We start from the raw sequence: 11,665 nt of genomic DNA on the forward strand, positions 1-11,665 counted from the left end.
GCTGACGTTTCAGGCCTAGAATCTGAAGAAGGGTCTAGGCCCGAAACGTCAGCCTTCCTGCTCCTCTGATGCTGCTTGGCCTGCTGTGTTCATCCAACTCTACACCTTGTTAACATCAACTCTGATTTCTCTTCACAGATGCTGCTAGACCTGCTGAGCTTTTCCAGCAACTTCTGTTTTTGATTCTGATTCTGCTTTATGGCAACCACAGCTCTTTCGGTTTTTAAAACCTCTTTGATGTTTGTTAAGTTGAAGATGAATTGGAGTGGTGGCATTTTGAACTGAAAAATGACCTTTTTGATATTGCACACACCCAAGACAAGCAATGAATGAAACCCTGAGGATAACAATGAAATAACAAGGTGGGGTTGTGTGTTCTTTGAGCACAAAGAAGCATTTTTAATTCAAGGTGCTCAGTTTCACTAATACCACTGACAATAGTAGAACTTTGTACTTCAGAACAATAGTAATATGGATTCAAAATCTAGTTTAATAGCAAATGCAAATATTGAAGCATTTCCTTGGCAAATCGTTGCTGCCAAATTGTTTCTGATTTTACTTTAATTCTTTTCTTAAAACTTTATTTTGGGTTGTTTTTCAAAACATTCATTTTTTATGTGAGAGTTAAGAACAAGCAGGCCATTTAACTACAATGTGTATCACAACCTCATTTGATAAACACAAGAACTTTTTGCATTGGAAGCACTAGATAGCAATCAAAAGCAGACCCGTGCTGATCTTTTTGATGCATTATGTCCAGATCAAATGTACCACCAGCATAGTTTTGGTCAACTCGCAAATGTAACCTAAAATCTAAATTGAAGACCACCTTTTACTAACATCAAAGATATTGTCTTTGCTGCTCAATCCAGAACTTCATTTCATACAATGAATACTCTTTGAACAATAACAAAGACACTAGTCCTCTTTTCACCCATTTGAACCTATATTCTAATTGTCCCAACATCAGTATTAACTTTGTGAGAAAAGCTTGAAGTTAGCATTTCTAAAATGTTTAATCTTGCATTTCCCTCTTAATCCACACTTCAAATCATGTGAATCTGTCAAAACAAGTTTCTGTTGCATTTTGACTGTTATGCGGCAACTCTGAAAATATCTCATTTGAAAATTCAAAAGCTAGGACAAAGAATTGGCTCAACCCTTTTCAGCAAAAGAAAGGTTTATTTTAATCTCTCATTTTAACCTGAAAGGATCGGAGTTTCTTAGCAACACAAGGGTTGGGGGTAAGGCAGTGGTAGAGTTTAAATCCCCAATTCCTCCTTCCCTGCCCTCCCCCCCACCCAAGAATAGAATCGTGTATGAGGGTAAGCTGTACAGATTTCTAAAGTGGAAGTGCAACCCAGCTCTTATGTGCCCAGATGTGGTATGAAGAATGTGAGAATGTCAATAAGGTGTCCTACTTTGATACAGTTACTTTAATCATGTGATGGCATACTTTAAAGCACATGGCATTTGAACCTAGACTTTCTGGTCCACAGGTAGGGACATTATCACTGTGCCACAAGAGTCCCTCCTACTTTGTTAGAAGAAATTACTGGCACAATTAACATCTATGGGAGACCTTAAAGAGGTATGTAACTTGGTTCCCTGTTCACTTTCCTGGGGCTTGAGAAACAAGCCAAGGAAATGGTGATGAGATTGAGCGGATTGAGCAGTTCAAGTTGATGTTAAACTTGTGATTGCACGACTGAATAAGAATTCACTGATTGCAGCTCTTGTTCCCAGGATCACTGGTGATAGTTTGATGGAGCTGCCAGAGATTCCTTGTTTGGACCCAGATTCTTCTGACTCAAGAGGGTTTCGAATGGACATGTGAGGCACTTTGGCAGTGTTTGACAGCATATCAGAAGAGTAACACAGTCGCATCCACAATAATGGCATTGTGCTATGGTTGGATGAACATGCCTGCAGGAGGTGTGTAGGCAATAGAGGCCAAAGTTACATGTAGCACTGGGGTTAAAATTGTATCAGAGGTAGTAGGAACTGCAGGTGCTGGAGAATCTGAGATAACAAGGTGCAGAGCTGGATGAACACAGCAGGCCAAGCAGCATCATAGGAGCAGGAAGGCTGACGTTTTGGGCCTAGACCCTTCTGATGAAGGGTAGCACTTACATGTAGCACTACCCATTTCACAGGGTTTCTAGAGGCTTAGCTTCCTTGAGCGCTGAGGAACTATGCTTGAGCAGGTTGAGGTTGGGCACCAAGTGGTAACAGATATCCGTAACTGTCTATATTGATCAGTTATTGTTTTATTGTGCCTAGTTTCCAGACCAGACAGTTATGTGACATCACAACATGTGACATTCTGGTATAAAGTTACTGCCAGATCTTCAATCACTGTCTCAATGTAATGGAGTTAGCATAGTGTTGTGAATTAGTCAGCCATACATATTTTATGTATAGTAATTTCAGTTAACATAGAACCCAGACTACATCTGGACAACTGCAATCTCATAGCCAAGTAAATAAACCTCAAGACATCTGTCTCAGAAAGAACCTAACTATTTGAAGTATATGTTACATAGGCTAACTTACAGGGAATCACAAAGTGCATCAGTTATATTATTAATCTCTTCACCAAAGTGTTTAGCCCGAAATCATCGGTTTAGCCAAAGTCTGAATTTTAAAGACAAAAGGTAAAATGCACATAGCCTGGAGACATTCTGCAAGGTAGTTTTCCTGCACTGTTAAAGATCTTAATGTTAGCTCAAAGACATTTTACATTACCACAGTCTTTGTTGAATGAACCTTTTCCCTTGAAACTCCAAACTCAAACAATTATTTATTAAAAATTCATAACTTTTCTTTGAACATTACCACAAAGCAACCAATTGGCGGCAGGAGTTGTTACACTTGGTTCTTGCACATCTGCCTGAGTGTAAAATTAGAATCTAATCCTTTACCTCTTGTAGCATAACACAAAATTTGTGCTGAGTAAATACATTAGAAAGATAACTAATGTAAATTTATAAAGTCAGTTTATAGTCATTACTCTGAGCAGAAAAAGGAGCATTTAAGTTTGACACTTTAAAGTTATTTTATGTTTCATTGGGAATCATTATTGTGCAAAAAACTGAAACATATTTAAATATATTTTAATGGAGTGTGAGTTCAAATTGATTTGAAACTTGAGCACATATGAGGGAATTCCTCCACACATTACTTTCATTCTGCCAAGTTATTTATACAATTGAATTCATCACTTTAAATGTTCAAGACAAAAGGAAGTGAATTCAGTCTCCAAATCCCAATCAATAGCACAACGCTACTTGTCATAAGATCATGTTGGTTCATTTGACTTTCACAAAATGTAGACATTTTATACATAAAGGAATTTATTAGATTCATGAAGGAAACTGGCAGTTCAGTGTTTTTACTTAAAGTGATCAGGAACATTTTTCAGAACAAAATAACTAATTGAAATGCATTCAGAGCCCAGTGTGCATAATCTGTTAAAGTGTAAATCCAGCCCAGCCATAGATGAATAAGCAATAAACAACTAAAGGCATAACTTCCTCCTCTCTAAGGTGGTGAAAATAATGGTGAGTGAGGTTTCCAGAAGGCATTGGATAAGATGCCAGAGAAAAGGTTATTGAACCAGATAGGAGCTCACTGCATTGGGGGTAACATATTAACATGGACTGAAGATTGTTTAACATGCAGAAGACAGAGAGTCAGGTAAAACTGGCCTTCTACTGGAGTACCACAAGGATCAGAAGGACTTTGATTACTATCTATTTACTACAATCAATTGCTATCTATATTAATGACTTGAAGAGGGGCTAGTGTGTAATGGGCCCAAATTTGCTGATGATACAAAAGTACTTGGGTGGGCATGTTGTGATGAGGACATACAGAATCCACAAAGGATATAGTGAGTGTGCAAAAACTTGCCAGAGAGAGTTTAATGTAGGAAAGTGTGAGGTCGTGCAAATTGGCAGGCTGAATCAAAAGGCAGACTAGTATTTAAATGGATAGAGACTCCAAATAGTGCAGTGTAATGTAGTTGGGGCATTCTTGTTAATGAATGTTAGCATGCATTTGCAACAAGTAATTAAGAAGGCAAGTAGAATAATGGGGTGCATTGGTGTTTCAAGCCAATGATAGCTACATGGGGGTGGTGTGTAGGGCCAGTATTATGAACTCTGGGGACAAAGTGGGCATACTGATAGTGAGTAAAAGGGATCAAATGAAATGGCAGAGGCTGAAGGGTCACTGGGGCCACAGGGGAACACGAAAGGAAACACGAAGGTAATAGAGGAATACTCATATCGCAGGCAGATCCTGAAAGTCATTCACGTGTACACAACAATGAAATTTTACCACATTCGTCCAGAAACCATATGCTCAATGTGGGAGCATATACTAAAATGGAACAAGCAAGTAACTGTTTTTCCTTGGGTGCAGAGTTTGAATCATTTTTTTGAGGCACTGCAAGGGCCAATTTCAGTGATAATGCACTGATTAATCATACTTATCTGCTGTAGATTCTCAATGTATTTGCAGGTCAGTATAGGTCAAAGCATCCACTTAGAACTCATGTAGTACAGTGGTAGTATCCCTAGCCCTGAGCTGGTACTTGGGTCCAAGTCCCACCTGTTTCAGATATGTGCAATAACATTCTTGAACATGTTGATTAGAAAATACCCTCATAGAATTTATTTAAATTATGTCACAGAGTCATACAGCTTACAAACAGGCCATTTGACCCACCATGTCTATACTGACCAAAAAACACCAAACTACACTAATTCCACAGGTGTACTCAGCTCCTTACTATACTCCTTACACACTCACAAATTTGCTGATGACACCACCCATAGTGGGTCAGATCTCAAACAACGATGTGACAGGAAAGAGATAGACAGCTTAGTGGCATGGTGTAAGGACAACAATCTCTCCCTCAACGTCAGCAGAATGAAGGAGATGATCATTGACTTCAGGAAGTGGAGTGGAGGACATGCCCCTGTCCTTATCATTGGTGTTGAGGTGGAGGTAGTTGAGAGCTTCATGTTCCTTGGATGTAAAGGATTCTGGGTAATCCAAGATGGAGGATGGGAAAAAATTGTGGCTATAAGAACTGCTCCTTTTCAGTGTTGGAGCTGAATTCATTGAATTCCAGGAGCAGTAATTGCTGTTTTATAAGCTGTTGTTATGGAACTTTGGGGGGAAAAGGATCAAAACAACAGCATTTTAGAAAGAATGAAGAGATGCAAAGGCAGTGACAACATGGGCAGTGATTCAAGTGGAGAAAGAAACCTACGCTACTGACTGACCCAGTGGGAAGGCGATGGTCTAGTGGTATTATTGCTGGACTATTAATCCAGAGATCCAGGTAATGTTCTGGGGACCCAGGTTCAAATCCAGCCACAGCAGATTGTGGATCCATAGATTCAATAAATATCTGGAATTAAGAGTCTAATGATGACTGTGAATCCATTGTTGATTGTCAGGAAAAACCCATCTGGTTCACTAATATCCTTTAGGGAAGGAAACTGCCATCCTTATCTGGTCTGACCGACATGTGACTCCAGACCCACAGCAATGTGGTTGACTCTTAACTGTCCTCTGGGCAATTAGGGATGGACAATAAATGCTGGCCTAGCCAGTGACATCCTCATCCCATGCATGAATAAAGAAAAAAAAAGTAACCTACACAGCTACTATCTTTACTGTCTGGTTTCAAGTATCTCTGGACATTGGAGTTCATTCTAAGAAAAATAAACAAATAGTGAAATTCACAAATGATCTTAGAGAAACCTATGTGTGGGAACTCACAGCAGGGAAGCAGCTAAGTGGCTTTTTAAAGTGTAACCTTACTGGTTTTCTTTTGTAAATCTACAATAGTGAGTAGAGTGAGGTTTTTTTTGGTTATATGTTGTTATTGAGATCTGTCTCTTGATTAAACTTTAAAAATATAAAAACATATGTACCAAGATAGCGTGGAGCAGTGTGCTTACAGCAGTAAGACTGTGCTATTTTCTGGGTCTACAGATTGTTAAGGTGCAAAGAATGCCTTTAGTTGAGTGACGTGCTCTTCCTGTCAGATGTGGGAGATTGGGGAGAGTTTCCATGTTACTGATGATTATGTCTGTAGGAAGTGTGTTTGGTTGTGACTCCTATTGGATCACATGGATCGGTTGGAGCAGCAGTTAGAGGCAATGAGGAATTTACAGGAGCTAGGGGGCATGATAAATGGCAGTTGCAGGGAGGGAGATAAACCAAAGTTACAGTTAGGTAGATGGATGACCTCTAGGAAAGGTAGGGCAGGGAGGCAGGTCATGTGGGAGTCTGCTGTGGCAATCCCCATCTCAAACAAAGCAGATTTGAAAAATATAGGGGGTGATAAACTCTCAGGAGAATGTAGCACTGATAACCAGGTTTCTAGTACCGAGACTGGCTCTAATGTAACGAGGAGTATGTCAGGTTCTAAGCAATCGATTGTGATAGGGGACTGTCTAGTCAGAGGCACGGACATGTAATTCTGCGGCTGACAGCGAGACATCAGAATGGTGTGTCGCCTCCTCGGAGCCAATATCAAGGATATCTCAGAGAGGGAGCAGAATATCCTCAAAGGGGTTTGGGACCAGCAGGAGGTCATTGTACATGTTGGAACTAACAACATAGGAAGAGAAAGGGATGAGATTCTGAGGAGACAATATAGGAAGCTAGGCAGGAATTTTAAAAAGTAGGTCCTAGAGGGTAGTAATATCTGGATTAGTCCTGGTGCCATGAGCTAGTGAGGGTAGGAATAGGAGGATAGAGCAGATGAATGTGTGGCTGAGGAACTGGTTCAGGAGAGAAGCATTCACATTGTTAGATCATTGGAATCTCTTTTGGGGTAGAAGTGACCTGTATAGGAAGGATGGATTGCACCTGAACTCGAAGGGAAACAATATACTGGTGGGGCGATTTGCTAGAGCTGCTCGAGAAGATTTAAACTAGTAAGGGGGCGTGTGGTGTTGGGACCCAGGAGATACTGAGGAAAAGAATCAGTCTGAGACTGGTACAGTTGGCAAAAGGAGCAAGTCAAACAGACAGGGCAGGCAGGAGCAAAGTACAGTACGAGGTAGGACTGATAAATTAAACTGCATTTATTTCAATGCAAGATGCCAAACAGGTAAGGCAAATGAACTCAAGGCATGGTTAGGCACATGGGACTGAGATATCATAGCAATTACAGAGACAGGGCTCAGGGAAGGACAGGACTGGCAGCTTAATGTTTCAGGCTATAGATGGTATAGGAAGGATCGAAAGGGGGGGGGTGCAAGAGAGTAGGGGGAGTGGCGTTTTTGATTAGGGCTAATGTTACTTAGGGAGGATATTCCTGGGAATTAATTAAGTAGAACTGAGAAATAAGAAAGGGGTGATCATCTTATTGGGACTGTACTATGGATCCCCCAATAGACAGCAGGAAATTGAAAAGCAAATTTGTAAGAAGATCTTATCTTTAAGAATAATAGGGTGGTTATGGTAGGGGATTTTAACTTTCCAAATATAGACTGGGATTGCCATATTGGTAAGGGCTTGGATGGAGAGGAATTTGTTAAGTGTGTACAAGAACATTTTCTGATTCAGTATGTGGATGTACCGAGTAGAGAAGGTGCAAAACTTGAAAATTTCTTGGGAAATAAGGCAGGGCAGGTGACTGAGGAGTTAGTCGGGGAGTGCTTTGTGGCCAGTGACCATAATTCTATTAGTTTTAAAATAGTGATGGAAAAGTATAGACCGGATCTAAAAGTTAAAATTCGAAAATGGAGGAAGGCTAATTTTGACAGTATTAGACAAAAACTTTCAAACATTGACTAGGGGTGAATGTTTGAATGTAAAGCTGGAAAATGGCTGGAAAATGGGAAGCCTTCAAAAATGAGATAACAAGAGTCCAGAGGCAGTAAGTTCCTATTAGGTTGAAGGGCAAGGCTGGTAGATGTAGGGAATGCTGGATGACTAGAGAAGTTGAGGTTCTGGTCAAGAATAAGAAAGAAGCATATCAGAGATAGTAAGAACTGCCGATGCTGGAGTCAGAGATAACACAGTGTGGAGCTGGGGGAACACAGCAGGCCAGGCAGCATCAGAGGAGCAGGAAAGTTGACGTTTTGGGTTGGGACCCTTCTTCAGAAATGGGAGAGGGAAAAGGGAGTTCAGAAATAAATAGAGAGAGGAGGGGTGGGGCTGGGGAAGATAGGTGGGATGGTGATAGGTGAGTGCAGGTAGGATGGTGATAGGTGAGTGCAGGTAGGGAGCGGCGGGATCCCCACCTACCTTCCCCAGCCCCACTCCTCCTCTCTCTATTTATTTCTGAGCTCCTTTCCTCTCCCCCATTTCTGAAGAAGGGTCCCGACCCGAAACGTCAACTTTCCTGCTCTTCTGATGCTGCCTGGCCTGCTGTGTTCCTCCAGCTCCATACTGTGTTATCTCTAAGAAAGAAGCATATGTCAGGTACATGTCAGATTGAGTGAATACCTAGAAGAGTATAAAGGCAGTAGGAGTTTATCTAAGGGGGAAAATCAGGAGGGCAAAAAAGGGACATGAGATAGCTTTGGCAAATAGGGTTAAGGAGAATCCAAAGGAATTCTACAAATACATTAAGGACAAAAGGGTAACTAGGGAGAGAATAGGGCCCCTTAAAGATCAGCAGTACCATCTATGTGTGGAACTGCAGGAGATGGGGGAGACATTAAATGAGTATTTTACATCAGTATTTACTATGGAGAAGTATATGGAAGATAGAGAACGTGGGAAAATAAATAGCGACACCTTGAGAAATGTCCATACTTCAGAGCGGAGGTGTCTTAAAATGCATAAAAGTGAATAAATCCCCAGGACCTGATCAGGTATACCCTAGAACACTGTGGGAAGCTAGGGAAGTGATTGCTGGGCCCCTTGCTGACTTATTTGTATCATCGATAGCCACAGGTGAGGTGCTAACATTGTGCCACTATTTAAGAAACGTGATAAGGAAAAGCCAGGGAACTATAACCTGGAGAGCCTGACATTGGTGGTGGAAAAGTTGTTGGAGGGAATCCTGAGGGACAGGATTTACATGTGTTTGGAAAGGCAAGGACTGATTAGGGAGTGTCAACATGATTTTATGCGTGGGAAATCTTGTCTCATGAACTTGATTGAGTTTTTTGAAGAAGTAACAAAGAGGATTGATGAGGGCAGAGCGTTGGACATGATCTATATGGACTTCAGTAAGGCGTTCAACAAGGTTCCTCATGGTAGACTGGATAGCAAGGTTAGATCACATGGAATACAGGGAGAACTAGCTTTTTGGATACAGAACTGGCTCGAAGATAGACGGCGGTGATGGAGGGTTGCTTTTCAGACTGGAAGCCTGTGACCAGCGGTGTGCCACAAAGATCGGTAATGGGTCCGCTGCTTTTCATTATTTATATAAATGATTTGGATGTGAACATAGGAGGTACAGTTAATAAGTTTGCACAGGACACCAAAATTGGAGGTGTAGTGGACAGCGAAGATGGTTACCTCAGAGTACAACAGGATCTTGATCAGATGGGCCACTGGGCCGAGGAGTGGTAGACGGAGGTTAATTTAATAAATTTGAACTGTTGCATTTTGGAAAGGCAAATCAGGGCAGGACTTATACACTTAATGGTAAAGTCCTGGGGAGTGTTGCTGAACAAATAGAACTTGGAGTGCAGGTTCATAGTTCCTAGAAAGTAGAGTCACAGGTAGATAGGAGAGTAAAGAAGGTGTTTGGTATGCTTGCCTTTATTGGTCAGTGCACTGAGTATAGGGATTGGGAGACCATACTGAGGCTGTACAGGACATTGGGCAGGCCATTTTTGGAATACTGTATGTAATTCTGGTCTCCCTGCTATAGCAAGGATGTTGTGAAAATTGAAAGGGTTCCAAAAAGATTTGCAAGGATGTTGCCTGGGTTGGAGGGTTTGAACTATTGGGAAAGGCTGAATAGACTGGAACTATTTTCCTTGGAACATCAGAGGCTGAGGGGGTGACCTTATAGAGGTTTATAAAATCATGAGGGGCATGAATAGGGTAAATAGCCAAGGTATTTTCCCTGGTATGGGGTGTCTAAAACTAGAGGGCATAGGTTAAATATGAGAGGGAAAAGACTTAAAAGGGACCTAAGGGGCAACCTTTTCATGCAGTGTTGTGTGTGTATGGAATGAGCCACCAGAGGAAGTGGTGGAGGCTGGTACAATTATCACATTTAAAAGGCATCTGGATGGGTATATGAATAGGAAGACTTTAGAGAGATATGGCCCAAATGCTGGTAAATGGGACTAAGATATCTGGTCAGTATGGATGATTTGGACCAAAGTGTCTGTTTCTGTGCTGTATATCTCTATGACTCTATGACTCTAAATATCAACAACGATCTATCCTGGCATATCCATGTCGAGCTACAGTTAAGAAAGCACACCAAGTCTCTATTTCCTCAGAAAGCGAAGCCAATTTGGTATGTCCTCAATGACTCTTACTAGTTTTTATAGATGCACCACAGTAAGCATCCTAGATCACAAGAAATTACAGAGAGTTGTGAATGCCACCTGGTGCACCATGTAAACCAATCTTCCTTCCATCAACTCTATCGATACTTCCCACTGCCTTGGGAAAGCAGCCAACATCATCAAAGACCTATCCCTCCTGGTAATAGTCTCTTCCATCCTCTTACATTTTCAAAGTTTAAAAATATATATCAACAGATTGAAGAACAGCTTCTTCCCAGCTGTTATCAGACTTATGAATGGACGTCTCATATATTAGAGTTGATCTTTCCCTTCACCTTCTCTGTAATTGTAACACTATGTTCTGCATTCTGTTCTATTACCTTAATGTACTTAACGCAGGATATGTTTTGTCTGGATAGCATGCAAAACAGTACTTTTCACTGTATCTTGGTACATGTGACAATAATAAATCAAATCAAACCACATCAAATCAGATCAAGTCATTTACGTGTACTTGGTCTGTAGCATACTATGCCCTGGCATTTTAAATGCACATTCAGTTGCTTCTTGAATGTTGTGAGAGTACCTGCCTCCACCTCTCTATCAGGCAACACATTCCATATTTCTACCACCTTCTGGGTGACAACATGTTTTCTTAGATTGCCTCTAAACTACTTACTCCTCACCTTAAACTTATGCCCTCTGGTCTTAGATACATCTGCCATGGGGAATGATTGTGACCACACTGGTCAATAAAAATCAGACTCTAATAATCCCATTTTGCACCTTTTGGCACATTGCCCTGGAAGCTATGGCAATGTCAGTGAATATTTAAATAATGCTATAATGCTCTTTCAGGTAGTGAGTTCCAGACTCCCATTGCTCTCTGAGTGAAAAAAAACTCTCCTCTGTTCTCCTCTTAGTCTTCTACCTCCTACCTTCAACCTATCTTGAAAGAAACCTGACCATTACATTGTGGTTACTGATTGTCATCATGTGATCTAAGCTCAGCAAGTCAGAGGGAACCTAAAAGCAGATATTCCCAATTGGGCAGGACAATCTATAATAAGTATTGCAAAGCAACACACATCAGCTGCCACATCCTCATAGAGAAACATAAGTCTGTAGAGGTCTTGAGAGTGATATGGAAGGGAGGTTAGGGAGGTCAGTGTCACAGGGGTTTATTGGCAAAATCTTACTTTCAA

This window comes from Rhincodon typus, chromosome 8 (assembly GCF_021869965.1).
Source record: "Rhincodon typus isolate 14 chromosome 8, sRhiTyp1.1, whole genome shotgun sequence".
NCBI lineage: Eukaryota > Metazoa > Chordata > Chondrichthyes > Orectolobiformes > Rhincodontidae > Rhincodon > Rhincodon typus.